The sequence below is a fragment of the Petaurus breviceps genome, unplaced genomic scaffold (assembly GCF_028583685.1).
Source record: "Petaurus breviceps papuanus isolate PSGF00001 unplaced genomic scaffold, PetGlider_PUasm1.0 76, whole genome shotgun sequence".
Classification (NCBI taxonomy): domain Eukaryota; kingdom Metazoa; phylum Chordata; class Mammalia; order Diprotodontia; family Petauridae; genus Petaurus; species Petaurus breviceps.
This window is the reverse complement of record NW_027186473.1, coordinates 12,048,281-12,060,797: the sequence shown is the minus strand read 5'-3', so window position 1 is coordinate 12,060,797 and position 12,517 is coordinate 12,048,281. Positions and strand designations below refer to the sequence as shown.

Genomic DNA, 12,517 nt, shown 5'->3' with positions numbered 1-12,517 from the left:
ATAGATAGATAGATAGATAGATAGATAGATAGATAGATAGATAGATAGGTAGATGGATGGATAGACAGACAGATAGATGGATAGGCAGATAGACAGACAAAATTATGTACCCATGAAACAAATTACAAATGAATTTTTTAAAGTATTTATTATATGCCAAACATGTGCCAAGCATTGTGCTAAGAGGTAGGGAAACAGAAAAACTGACATAGTCCTTGCCCTTGGGGAAGAAAACAAGGAGAGGGCAGCTACAGAGTGGATGGAAAGGACTGGCAGAAGCAGGGTTAATTTCAGGATTGGGTGTGGTTAACAGTACATCAGCAAACATGATAGCTGTGTATGGGGGGCAGCATGGGGAGGTTGGAGGGGGAAAGTCTCAGAAGGCCCTTAATACAATGGCAGTGCAGATGATATGACCTGATGGCCCCCATTTCACTAGAAGGATTGTAGTTGGGGCGGCTAGGTGGCACAGTGAATAGAGCACCGGCCCTGGAATCAGGAGGACCTGAGTTCAAATCTGACCTCAGACACTTAACATAAAAACTAGCCGTGTGACCTTGGGTAAGTCACTTAACCCCAATTGCCCTCCAAAAAGCAAAAAAATAAAAAATAAGGATTGTAGTTGGTGATCTTCATCTCATCCAAGCGGAGATAATGGGGAGGTGGAGAAGAAAGAGAATGAAGGGGGAAGGGTGCTCCTCTGGGAAACTTGGTGACCTGAGGTGTTAAGGAGGAAGGGAAGGAAAGGGGGAAAAGACACTCCAAATGGTAGGCACCTAGAGGTTATCATTAATGTTAATGATGATGATGATGATAATGATAAGAAGGGCCATTGAAGAATTAATCATTAACCAGAGATGGCAAAAAAAATCTCTTCAATAGTGTGGTGGGCACAGCATTACAATCCTTGTTTTACAAAAGGAGGAGATATATCTATGTTTGTAGGTAGTAAAGAATGAACCAGTAGAGGGGAGCACCATGCCAGATGGGTAAGTGAAGTAACCAATCAGACCTGAACATGGCGCCATATCCCAGCATGCATCATCCTACGTAATTTTCCAACGGTAACATCCAATCATAATGTTAGAATTTGAAGCAAAATGCAAATAAAGATATTCCCAGCAATGATATTCAAACATGAAATGAAATAAGCAAAACCAATATGAAGTAAAACAACAGCAAATGACTTTAGAAAAGACACGAAATACACCTCCCCGTCTCTTGACAGAGAAGCAAGGACCACAGGAGAAGACCAGAGCGTACTCTATAAAACAGTCAGTGTGCTGATTGGTTTTCCCTGGCTACTTGCTATAAGGAAAAGAGTTCTACTAGGGGATGGAGAAGGGTCACTGGGAAGCAACAAAAAAGTAAAAAGAAAAAAGAATCAACAAAACACTAAAAAGGAAAAAAAATGTTACTCAGAAGTATGTCATGTGCTAAACAAAACACTGATGTTCATTAGACACCATCTAAATTTGAGAGCCAAAGTAGCTAAACAGAGCCCTGGAGATTATATTTAGAAGACCATGCGGCACTGAGGAAAATAAAGGCAGAGATAGTAAATAAATAACAATAATTCAATTTATTCTTCCCCCTTTAGAAAAAAAAGGATCAGTACCTTCTGTGAGGGAACATGGCCATTGATATGGACAGGACTAAATTCAATACAGGGACCCTTCTAAATAGCTTGAGCTGGTACATATTCCAGGCAATTCAATTACCTCTTTGCTGAGAGACACTTAAAAGTACATAAATGCATTAAGATTCAGTCAGGTAAATGTGTCTGTTGCTGAGAAGCTCCAAATCAAAAAGTCAACACATTGAGAGAAAATTCAGTATCATTCCTTCATTAATGGGGGCTGCCATCAATTATTTTCCTAGTCACCTCTTCCCCCCAAATCCAGTTAATATTCCCTTAAAAGTCTATTGCTGTATCTTCCTTTCCAAGGCTATGACCACCATCCAAATTCATAGTCCACCTCACACCTAGGCTACTTTCTGGAAGGTTTTCCTGAACCGTTCTATACAAAATTCTTACCCCCCAAAATCTATCCTGAATGTTGCCACAAAATTAATCTTCTTGTTCCATTACGTCACTTCTCTGATGAAAATTTTTCTTTGGCCTGTCCAGTACAGAATAAAATTCCTACTGGCTTGAACACTCAAGGGCCTTGGCCATCTGGTAGCAATTTACTTTTTTCCAAATTGATTGGAGAGATATGGATCTATATGGAAAGAATTTTGAATTTGGAGTGAAAAGGGTCTGGCCTTGAATCCCATCTCTGTTTCCACTTCTCTGTGACCTTATACAAATGACTTCCTCTGCCTGAGCCTCAGTTTCCCTAGCTATGAAATGAGCTGGATTGAATGATTTCCAAGGGCCCTCCCAGCTCCAAATGCATGGTTTTATGACATGTAGCATGGTATAATCTTACAGTATTTCAACAGCCACCCTTAGTTCCTGACAAGTGGTCCACTGACTATGCCCAGCTCGTGCCTTGCTCATTCCCACACCAACATGCCTTTATTTCCCCAACCAGCAATGCTCTTCAACTACACCCATCATATCTTCAAAGCTCAGAATGTGGATCATTCCATCTGCAAACCTTTCCCTCCGCTGCTTCAGGTTAAAACAGGCTTCTCCCCTCCCCCATCCATCCTCTACCCCTTTATGCTCCAGACTCTTCAACACTCACTATCCATAGGATTCATTTAGCACTTTAATCAACACTTTCCCTCGACTAATTTTTGCTACTTGGCTCTTGCACCTGTGCCTCATCTTATGGGCTGTCAAATACCCAAAGGCAAAAACTAGGGGTCACACTGCTCTGAGGACCCCAGTGTGTGGACAGTGATCCATCCCAAATAGCAGGTACTTGAAAATTCCGTGTTTAATGAATAAATAATGAGAAAGGGCAGGAAGGAAAGGACTCTAAATGCTAGCTGTTCTTATTATTATTGGTGACCTATCACCAGAATAATATAAATATTCCATGAATAATCATAGGAATTCAGAACCACTGGGCTAGAAAGAAAATGAAAATATAGAGTGACTACATGATGAAATTTTTTTAGAGACCACTACAGAATTAAAAGGTGGCATTTAAGGCAGCCAGCCTCTGTTCCTACATTAGCAATTAAAACTACCAGTTTTGTTTGTGAAAATAAATCTTTAGTCAATTCTCAACACTCATTCCTATTCCTCTGTCACATATTCCGCTGCTTGAGTGATGGAAGCCTTCAGGATGGTGAGAAGTCCTTACACCCCAAGTATCCTACGTGTCCTTCGTCATACCCAAGTTCTCTCTCTATGCCTCCGTTCAGATCTGATTTAATAAAATACATGTCCATGAACTCTATTAGGCCCAGTAAACAGGCTTTTGTGAAGAGGTTGCCTGCATATGGGAGGGAGGGAAGGACCTCACACACATCTGCATAGCCAGCTTCTTGTCTTCAACTTTTTTTTTGATTAACAGTGAAAAAAGGAAAGCCACAAGAACCATGCTAACAATAACTATATAAATGAAGACAACTTTAAAGGGTAACAGGACCAGAGGAGTCAAGTACACTGGTGCCAATTTATTAAAGTCAGAGCAAACACTTTTCTTACTGTTAACAAACTTTTTAAGTGTTACTGTCTAGGCCATCAGTTCTAATCCCTCGGGGGATTTTTGTTGTTTAATTTTTTTCTGGGTTGCCTTGTTTTGCTTAACTCTTTTTGCAAATTATACTTTACAGGTATGAGAAAGGCTAAATTAGGAATTTGATTAATTTTTGTGGGTATACTGTCTTCAAATAAACATAATGAATAATCTATATTTGTATTTTGTATCGATAAATCCTTTCTCTGACCTCTCCCTTCAGTTCTTCAGGGTAGAGGGTAGATCTTATATTTTTCAAACAGGAAGCCTGATGATTGACTATAAGAGATGTCCCTCAAAGGCACAGATTTTAGCATTTCTTTGGGTTCCTTTGCAGTGTCTAGCAAGGTGCTGGGGCCCATAGAAGGTACCCAGGCAATTCTGGTTTAATGTAAAAAAGTTAGATGTGTGTAAGGCATCTGGCTTTCCTCAGGTTAAGCATATAGCTGAAGGTGACTTTTTAAAATATATGGCCATCATTGAATAATTGACATGTGGAAATCAGACTAGGTTGGAATGAGTTCAGTTTTGCTAAAATATACAGTATTGGGGTTTTTTTTCATAGTATTTTTTGATTCCAACTTTCTTTCCACTTAAAAAATTTTTTATCCAAATAAAATCAAGTGGGTAGCTAGGTGGTGTAGTGAAGACAGCACCAGCCCTGGAGTCAGGAGGACCTGAGTTCAAATCCAACCTCAGACACTTACCATTTACTAGCCGTGTGACCTTGGGCAAGTCACTTAACCCCAATTGTCCTCCCTTCGACCCTCCAAAAAGCAAAAACAAAAACAAAAAAAATCAAGTATCCCAGAAGCATTTAATTTAAATGGAGAAGGAACAATGTACAACAAAGAGGGGAAAAAAACCTACACAAAGACTACTACTAGACTAATTTGGGGAAGTGATGAAGGAAAAACTGATGAGATTGTGTTAAGAGTAATTAAGGGAAGCAGCTTGATGTGAAGGCATCTAGTTCACCTCCCCTTCAGTTCCTATATTGTTCAGAGATCGAGGTGGAAGGATCCTTAAACCACAAGACAAAATAAAAAGTTGGTTGGTTTGTACTGCGTGAGGTTTGGGGTATACTTTCATATCCCCTCAGAGGTGAACCAAACAAACATGAAGTTGGAAAATTTCTCACTGATAAGTGACAACTCATATGAGTTTTTAAAACCAATGGATGACCCTGAAAATAGAGCCAGTTAGAAGTTAATGGGCCCCAGTTCAGTTCAAGTCACTTGCCCACCATCTTGAAAAGCCTATCTATCAGTAAAAGGGCCCACAAAAGCCATACAAGCAAAAAAACTGGCACGAATAAGCCAAATTTAGCTTAGATTCCACTTTGAAATACATTTTTAGCACTAGGTACAACTACTTTTTTTTTTTTTAAGCAATCGGGGTTAAGTAACTTGCTCAAGGTTACACGGCCAGTTATTTCTGGGTATGGTGCTGAGTATCTGAGCCCAGATTTGATCCCTGGGTCATCCCAACACTGGAGCCGGTGCTCTTACTCGCTGTGCTACCTGGCCGCCCCTTAGGTACAACTTCTTAATTATATAAACTAATTTTATTATATTCCTAGAGTATAATACATAATTTAAAACTGGGAAAGATAATGGCTTAGGTTCTTAGAGACTTTTAAACCATCCAACCTGGATGTTAAAACTTTGAGTTCTTAAACAACTACATATAATTTCGGGTTTATATGCAGACCTTTCTCTTTGTATATTGAAATGCTGACTGTTTGTTAATGATCATTAAATTAAATTCAAATTAAATTTTTTTATTTCTAATAGGTATATTTCTAAATGTTTCTAAAATAGTAGTATTTTTATACTACTAAATATTTCTAAAAGGTAGTAAGGAAAACTACTTTACTGGACTCTGGATCCCAAACTGATTATATTTATGTTTTCCTCTCTTTGCTCAAAATACAATTGCCCTGCCCTTCCCCCTCCAAAAAGCAAAAAAACAAAAACATAAACTGAGTGGGGGATCGATTTTATGGCTTGAAGGTACCTTCCAGCCCTAAATTTATGATCCCTTGATCCTAAATCTAATTCACACTCCTTTGCCTGGAACCACTTTACCACCCCAACTTCATTCCATTACTCTCCTCCCACCATTTTATACCTAAATTGGACTACTCTGTTCTTGAGACAAGTTGCAGTTTCCTCCCTCCTTGTCTTTGTCCACATTGTTCTATGAGCCTGCCATAACATCCCACTGACCGTTCTCAAGAAGTACCCAAAGTTCTTGAATGGGGGAGGGATGGTGTCAGGCTTGGGAGAGTTTGGGAAAGCAGTGTTCTAGAGAGGAAGGGCAAAGTCCTAAATGGTCCCTTGAGAAGAAGACCCCACTGAAGTAGCCAGTAAGGAACCAAGCTACCATATGGAAGATGAAAAGACTAGAACTTTGCCCTCCCCTACTACCAGGAAAGCAACTCCAACCCAGCTTCCTACGCGGAGGCACTCAAGTCCCTAGGGCAGTACCCTAACACTGACGCCCTGCCTACAGTGCCATGAAATGTGTTATACTTTATAGGACGCTGACTCAAAACATGAGATCCAGTGTAGAAGGAAGAAATCTATGCTGAAATCATTAAGGCTCTTAACATTCTGCATCCAACCTAATTTCCAGGATCCCTCCATTACCTCACTCTCCAGACAAAAGCATGAAATAATAAAAACAGCATCATCTTAGAAGTCAAGAAGACCCCAGTTCAAATCTCATGTCTGATTCTAGCTGTGTGACTTTGGTCAAGTCACTTTCTTAATCTGTCAAAATCTCCGTTTCCTTTTCCATATATAAAAGGTCAGATTAGATGGCTGTTCTAGGTCTAAGGTCCTATTTGCTGTTCCTACAACTTTGAATCCCATTCCCTGTGCTTACGTGTGCTGGTAAAGCCATCCCCCTACTGCCAAGGCCTGGAATGATCTCCCTTCAAATCTCATCCTCTTAAAATCTCCAGTTCTCCTTAAGGCTAAGCTCAAATTTCGAGTCTTTCACAAGGCCCTTGCTGATTCCCCCTCCTAAAGTCTTTACTGTTATCTCCCCAACACACCCTATGAATCATTTTATAATTACTTTATATGTATTTTCCATTGACTTACACATTCCATGTTTTCCCCCTTTGTAGACTTTGAAGGTCATTCCAGGCAGGAATAGCTTTCCATTTTGTCTTAGTATGTGCAACCCAGCACCCAGGACAGACCCACAGTAGGTGCTTAGTTATAGAATGCAAACAACAAGAAAGCAAAGATTTATCTCATTTGTGCAACTGCATCCCTATCACCTAAAAACTCATAGCACAAAGTAAGCTCTCAATAATCCTTTGACTACCTAACTCAGGAGGGTTGTAAGGAAAGTGTTTTGCAAACTATAAAGTATATATGTGAACTATTTATTATTCCTATAATCCAGGTGGTAATTTGATAGTTCTGCTATGCCTAAGCAGTTCTGAACTCTGTGTTGCTGCAAATAGGAATTTCTGGGCAAAATAGCATATGACAGAACCTTCATTACACAGATTAAAGTCCTTATCTGGTTCAAACACAACATCATTAAAACACACACAAGCCCATGAGACGAGGCCAGTAATAAATGTTAGTCTGTTATACTGATGCTATCTGATCTTCTTCTTAATCTTGTTTATGGGACCGTTCATTTTTTTTTCATATAAGAAAAAAAAGCCTCCTTATTCAATACTGTTTCCCTTGCATCCCAAAGCAAACACAAATGAGAAAACTGAGGTTATCCAAATAGAATCATGGCAAGAGTGTTTGCATCAATTTCCCAGTCAAGAAAGACTATCGGGCACTCTGATCTCAAAGCCCCTCCCGCGCCCATTTTTAGCATGCTGATCATGCTGAAGTCCATCAAGGCCTTCTAAACTTTATGTAATTATTATACCCTGGCTCTTGCAAACTTGCAAAGAATGCCCTCTCACTATAAAACAGTAAGAATCTAAATGATTGTAGAAGAGAGACTTCAAAGGGGGAGGGGAGGGAAGATGGACCAGCCGCCCACCGCACATTACTTGGTAAACAAAAATTTAAAGAATGATCCAATTCACAGTGAATAGAGAACTGGCCCTGGAGTCAGGGGGACCAGAGTTCAAATGCAGCCTCAGATACTTCACACACACACACACACACACACACACACACACACACACACTAGCTTTGTGACCTTGGGCAAGTTACTTAACCCAAACTGCCCTACCTTCCCCCCTCCAAAAAAAAACAAAAACAAAAAACCAATGGTCCAATTCAATCCAAGAAGCATTTATTAAGTATCTACTATGTACCAGGTACTGAGCTAGGTACTAGGCTTATAAATACAAAAGTTAAGACAGACTTACTACTAATAGACTTTTTTCTAAAGTTCTCAAAGGCTTTTTTGTGTCATGGAGCCTTTTAGGGGTTGAGTGAAGTCTATGGAGCCCTTCACAAAATAATGTTTTTAAATAATTGAAGGAAATGCTCAATTTTAGAGGATTGTGAAAAATGAAGATGTAATTTGTTTCCCATAGAAGTTCACAGACCTCCTGAAATCTATCAACAGACCTCCCCCCCCCCCCCCCCCCCCCCCCCCCCCCCCCCCCCCCCCCCGCACACACACACCTTGGACTTGTACAGGGCACAACAGGTAAACCCGTTTAACTTATATCTTTATATTGACAACACTTCAGTCCTTTTTCAGGCAGGGCTGACTCTTCATGACCCCATTTGGGGTTTTCTTGGCAAAGATACTAGAGTGGCTTTCCATTTCCTTCTCCAGATCATTTTACAGATTAGGAAACTGAGATAAACAGGGTTAAGTGACTTGCTCAGGGTCACACAGGGTGTCTGAGGCTGGATTTGAACTCAGGTCTTCCTGACTCCAGGCCCAGAGTTCTATCCACTGAGCCACCTAGGGGCCTCTTACATCCTGATCTGATTGATTCTCTATTTCTTTACTAACTTGCTTTTATTTTGAATAAACCTAAATATATGCACATTATATTAAAGGGTTTGCTTTGAGATGTGAAAATGTCTTAGTTTCTAAATCAGAACTTACTAACTTGAAAAACCATACTCTGAACCAACATTTTGGATGATCAACCACCAACAAGGATTCTTTTTTTTTTTGCTTTTGGCCATGAAGACACATGGAGGGTTGGGGGACTGGGTCCCAAAGATCCAGAAGGATGCCTAGCCACTCAATAAAGGACTTCTTTAATGGAGCAAAAAAGGAATTAATGCAAACAAGATCGAAAAATCAGCTTTTAATATTCTATAAAGTTTACTATGTGGGAAGATGCAGCTCAGTCTTCAAGCTGAAAGATGAAACATTTTACTGCTTTTTTTTCAATTTATTTTTTTATTTTTATTTTTCAACATTCATTTCCACAAGATTTTGAGTTACAAATTTTTCTCCCCATCTCTCCCCTACCCCCCCCACCCCAAAATAGCTGAGCCTACTGAATAACCCTTCCCCCAATCTGCTCTCTCTTATATCCTCCCCCATCTCCCCTCTAACTTTCTAGTAGAGCAAGATGGATTTCTATATCCCAGTGCCTGTATATCTTATTTCCCAGTTGCATGTAACATGCATTAACATTTGTGTTTTTGAAACTCTGAGTTCCAGAGTCTTTACCTTCTTCCCTACTCATCCATCCCCACTGGGAAGATAAGCAATTCAACATAGGTTGTATGTGAGTAGTTACGCAAAACATTTCTATAGTAATTATATTGGGAAAGACTAACTATATTTCCTTCCATCCTATCCTGCCCCCCACTTATTCTATTTTCTCCTTTGATGCTGTCCCTTTTCAAAAGTGTGTGCTTCTAACTATACTCCTTGCCAATCTGCCCTCCCTTCTATCACCCCCTCTTATCCCCTTCCCCCCTATTTCCCTGTAGGGCAAGATATCCAATTGAGTGTGTATGTTATTCCCTCCTTAAGCCAAATTCAATGAGAGTAAGGTTGTCCCATTCCCTTTTACCTTCCTGCTCTTCCCCTCCATTCTAAGTTTTGTCTTGCCCCTTTTATATGAGATAATTTACCCTATTCTATCTCTCCCTTTCTCCTTCTCCCAATATATTCCTGTCACCTCTTAATTTTATTTTTAAGATATCATCCCTTCAGTCAACCCATCCTGTGCCCTGTATATGTATACATGTAAACACATATGCACACACTCACACATATATTTATATACACATACACCCTCTTATACATACATATATATGGATGTATATATATAATACATATTCCCTTCAACTATCCTCATATTGAGAGGATATTTTTTTCCATATAGGAATATAAATAGTTCAACTTAATAAGTTCCTTATAATTCCTTTTTCCTTTCTCTTGCTTCTTGTAATTGAAAGGCAAATTTTCTGTTCAGCTCTGGTTTTTTCATCAAGAATGCCTGAAAGCCCTCTATTTCATTGAATAACCATATTTTCCCCTGAGCATTATATTCAGTTTTGCTGGGCAGATGATTCTTGGTTTTAATCCTGGTTCCTTTAACCTCTGGAATATTATATTCCAAGCTCTTTGATCCCTTAATGTAGAAGCTGTTAGATCTTGTGTTATCCTGATTATGTTTCCACAATAGCAAAATTGTTCCTTCCTGGTTGCTTGTAATATTTTCTCTGTGACCTGGGAACACTGGAATTTGGCTATGATTTTCCTAGGAGTTTTCTTTTTGGGATCTTTTTAAAGAGGTGATTGGTGAATTCTTTCCATTTCTATTTTGCCCTCTGGTTCTAGAATATGAGGGCAGTTTTGCTTGATAATTTCTTGAAGGATGATTTCTAGGCTCTTTTTTTTTTTTATCATGGCTTTTAGGTAGTCCAGTGATTTTTAAATTTTCTCTCCTGTATCTATTTTCCAGGTCAGTGTTTTTTTTCAATGAGATATTTCACATTGCCTTCTATTTTCTCATTTGTTTGGATCTGTTTAATTGTATCTTGATTTCTCATAAAGTCATTAGCTTCCAATTGCTCCAAACTTATTTTGAAGGAATTATTCTCTTCATTGAGTTTTTGAAATTCCTTTTCCATCTGGGCAATTTGGCTTTTTAAGGCATTCTTTTCCTCATTGGCTTTTTGGACCTCTTTTACCATTTGTGTTAGTCTACTTTTTAAGGTGTTATTTTCTTCAGAATTTTTTTTTGATCTTCTTTAGGAGGCTGTTGACTAGCTTTTCATGATTTTCTTGCATCACTCTCATTTCTCTTCCTAGTTTTTCCTCCCTTACTTGATTTTCCAAATCCTTCTTGAGCTCCTCCATGTCCTGTGACCAATTCATATATTTCTTTCTAAGCTTTTGATGCAGGGGTTCTGAATTCATTGTCCTCCTCCAGTTCCATGCTTTGATCCTTTTTGTCCCCAAAAAGGGACTGTATGGTCTGATTGTACTTTCTCATCTTGCCAATTACTTGACTTTTAAGCTCTTTGCCAGAGTAGAACTCTGCTTACAGAATGGAGAGAACTTTGTCCCAAATTGCTGGGGGTTTTGCAGCTATGGGAGCTATTAGTTGGGCACCCTCTCTATAGCCCCCACAAGCTCTGGCTCACTGGCCACTCACCCCAGGACCACCACCCAAGACAGTGAACCAGATCCAGGCAGGTCAGAGCAAGAGAGGCTGCTTGTTCCCTCTACAATCTGCAGGCCAGGAGCTCTGAAATCAGCCAGGAGGCCTCCCACCACTTCTCACCCCAGAGGCAGGGGCCCAACCGGCCTTTTATTTTCTCTTTGGTGTTTATGGTTTGAAAAGGCTAAAAACCACCACAGCTGCTGGTGATTCACTCTCCTGAAGTCTGCTCTGGCTGGTCTGGGTGCTGGTCAGGCCACCCTGGGGCCAGAATCACGGCTCACTGGGGCTACCCTCAGCTCTCAGTGTGCTTCGATGGACCCTTCCTGTCCACCTACCAGGCTGCCTTCAGTGGGAGATTTGTTTATCTCTGTCTTTGTGGGTTTTGTAGCTTTAAAATTTGTTTAGAGTCATATTTCACAGGTATTGGAGATGGCTGAAGCCGGAGCCCACGCCAAGTTTGTGCTTTTACTCCACCATCTTGGCTCTGCCAGTACTGCCTTTTTTTTAGTCTTTCTTTGTCTAGTTTCATATACATCACTTGTAGGATGTGCTTCCATAGACTCCAGAGGTAATGGAGGCCCCTGTCTAGCAGGGAGCCTACTTGAGAAGAGAGAAAAAAAGACGGAGAAAAAGGAAGAGCCAGTGTTTAAAGGAAGGAGGACTTCCCCTTTCAATGTTCTAATTTCAAAGGAAGATAGGACAAGGAAAGCTTTCACTGACATTGTGAAATGTCTTTCTGGTTTCAGAAAAGGTACATTGATAATTACATGAAATAAAATTCACCTGAACACCATAGCAGACTCTCAAAGCAGCAGCATGGATCTACCCCAGGAACTAGAAACCCAAGTTTTCTTCTTTCTATGTCTTTCTCCCAAATAGTCCCCTGAAGCTACAACTGTAGATATTTATATTTCTGTGGGTTTTTTTTTTAAATTTCTGGAAAGCTCTTATTGAAATCAAAATAGGATAAGAAAGTATGTCTCTGGTTTTTGAGGTTCATTGAACAAAGAGGTCCTTCCCCACCTGGGATGCTGATGGGATAACAGGTTCTTGACATCTCTTTAAATGTTCACTCCACTGGTCTTTCCAAGTGAAGTTAAAAATCCATTGAAGGTACCAGCGGAGAAGGCTTCAAGGCTACCTCCTAACACAAAAGGGTGACTTTGTCTAGACCCAGAAAAAAAAAACAAGAGGACCACTTATTTACATTCTTGTTCTCATAAGGTCCCCACAGACTGAACTAGTGCCTTATAACGCATAGCTTTGGCTGCTTCTTTCCAGGAAC

The 12,517-nt window shown here is 39.9% G+C and overlaps 1 protein-coding gene across 2 annotated transcripts in view; it reads right to left on the bottom strand.

Annotated features, from left to right (window-relative positions):
• KIT (KIT proto-oncogene, receptor tyrosine kinase) overlaps window positions 1-12,517 on the bottom strand; it is a 97,920-nt gene that overhangs the window by 55,744 nt on the left and 29,659 nt on the right. The window lies entirely within an intron of this gene.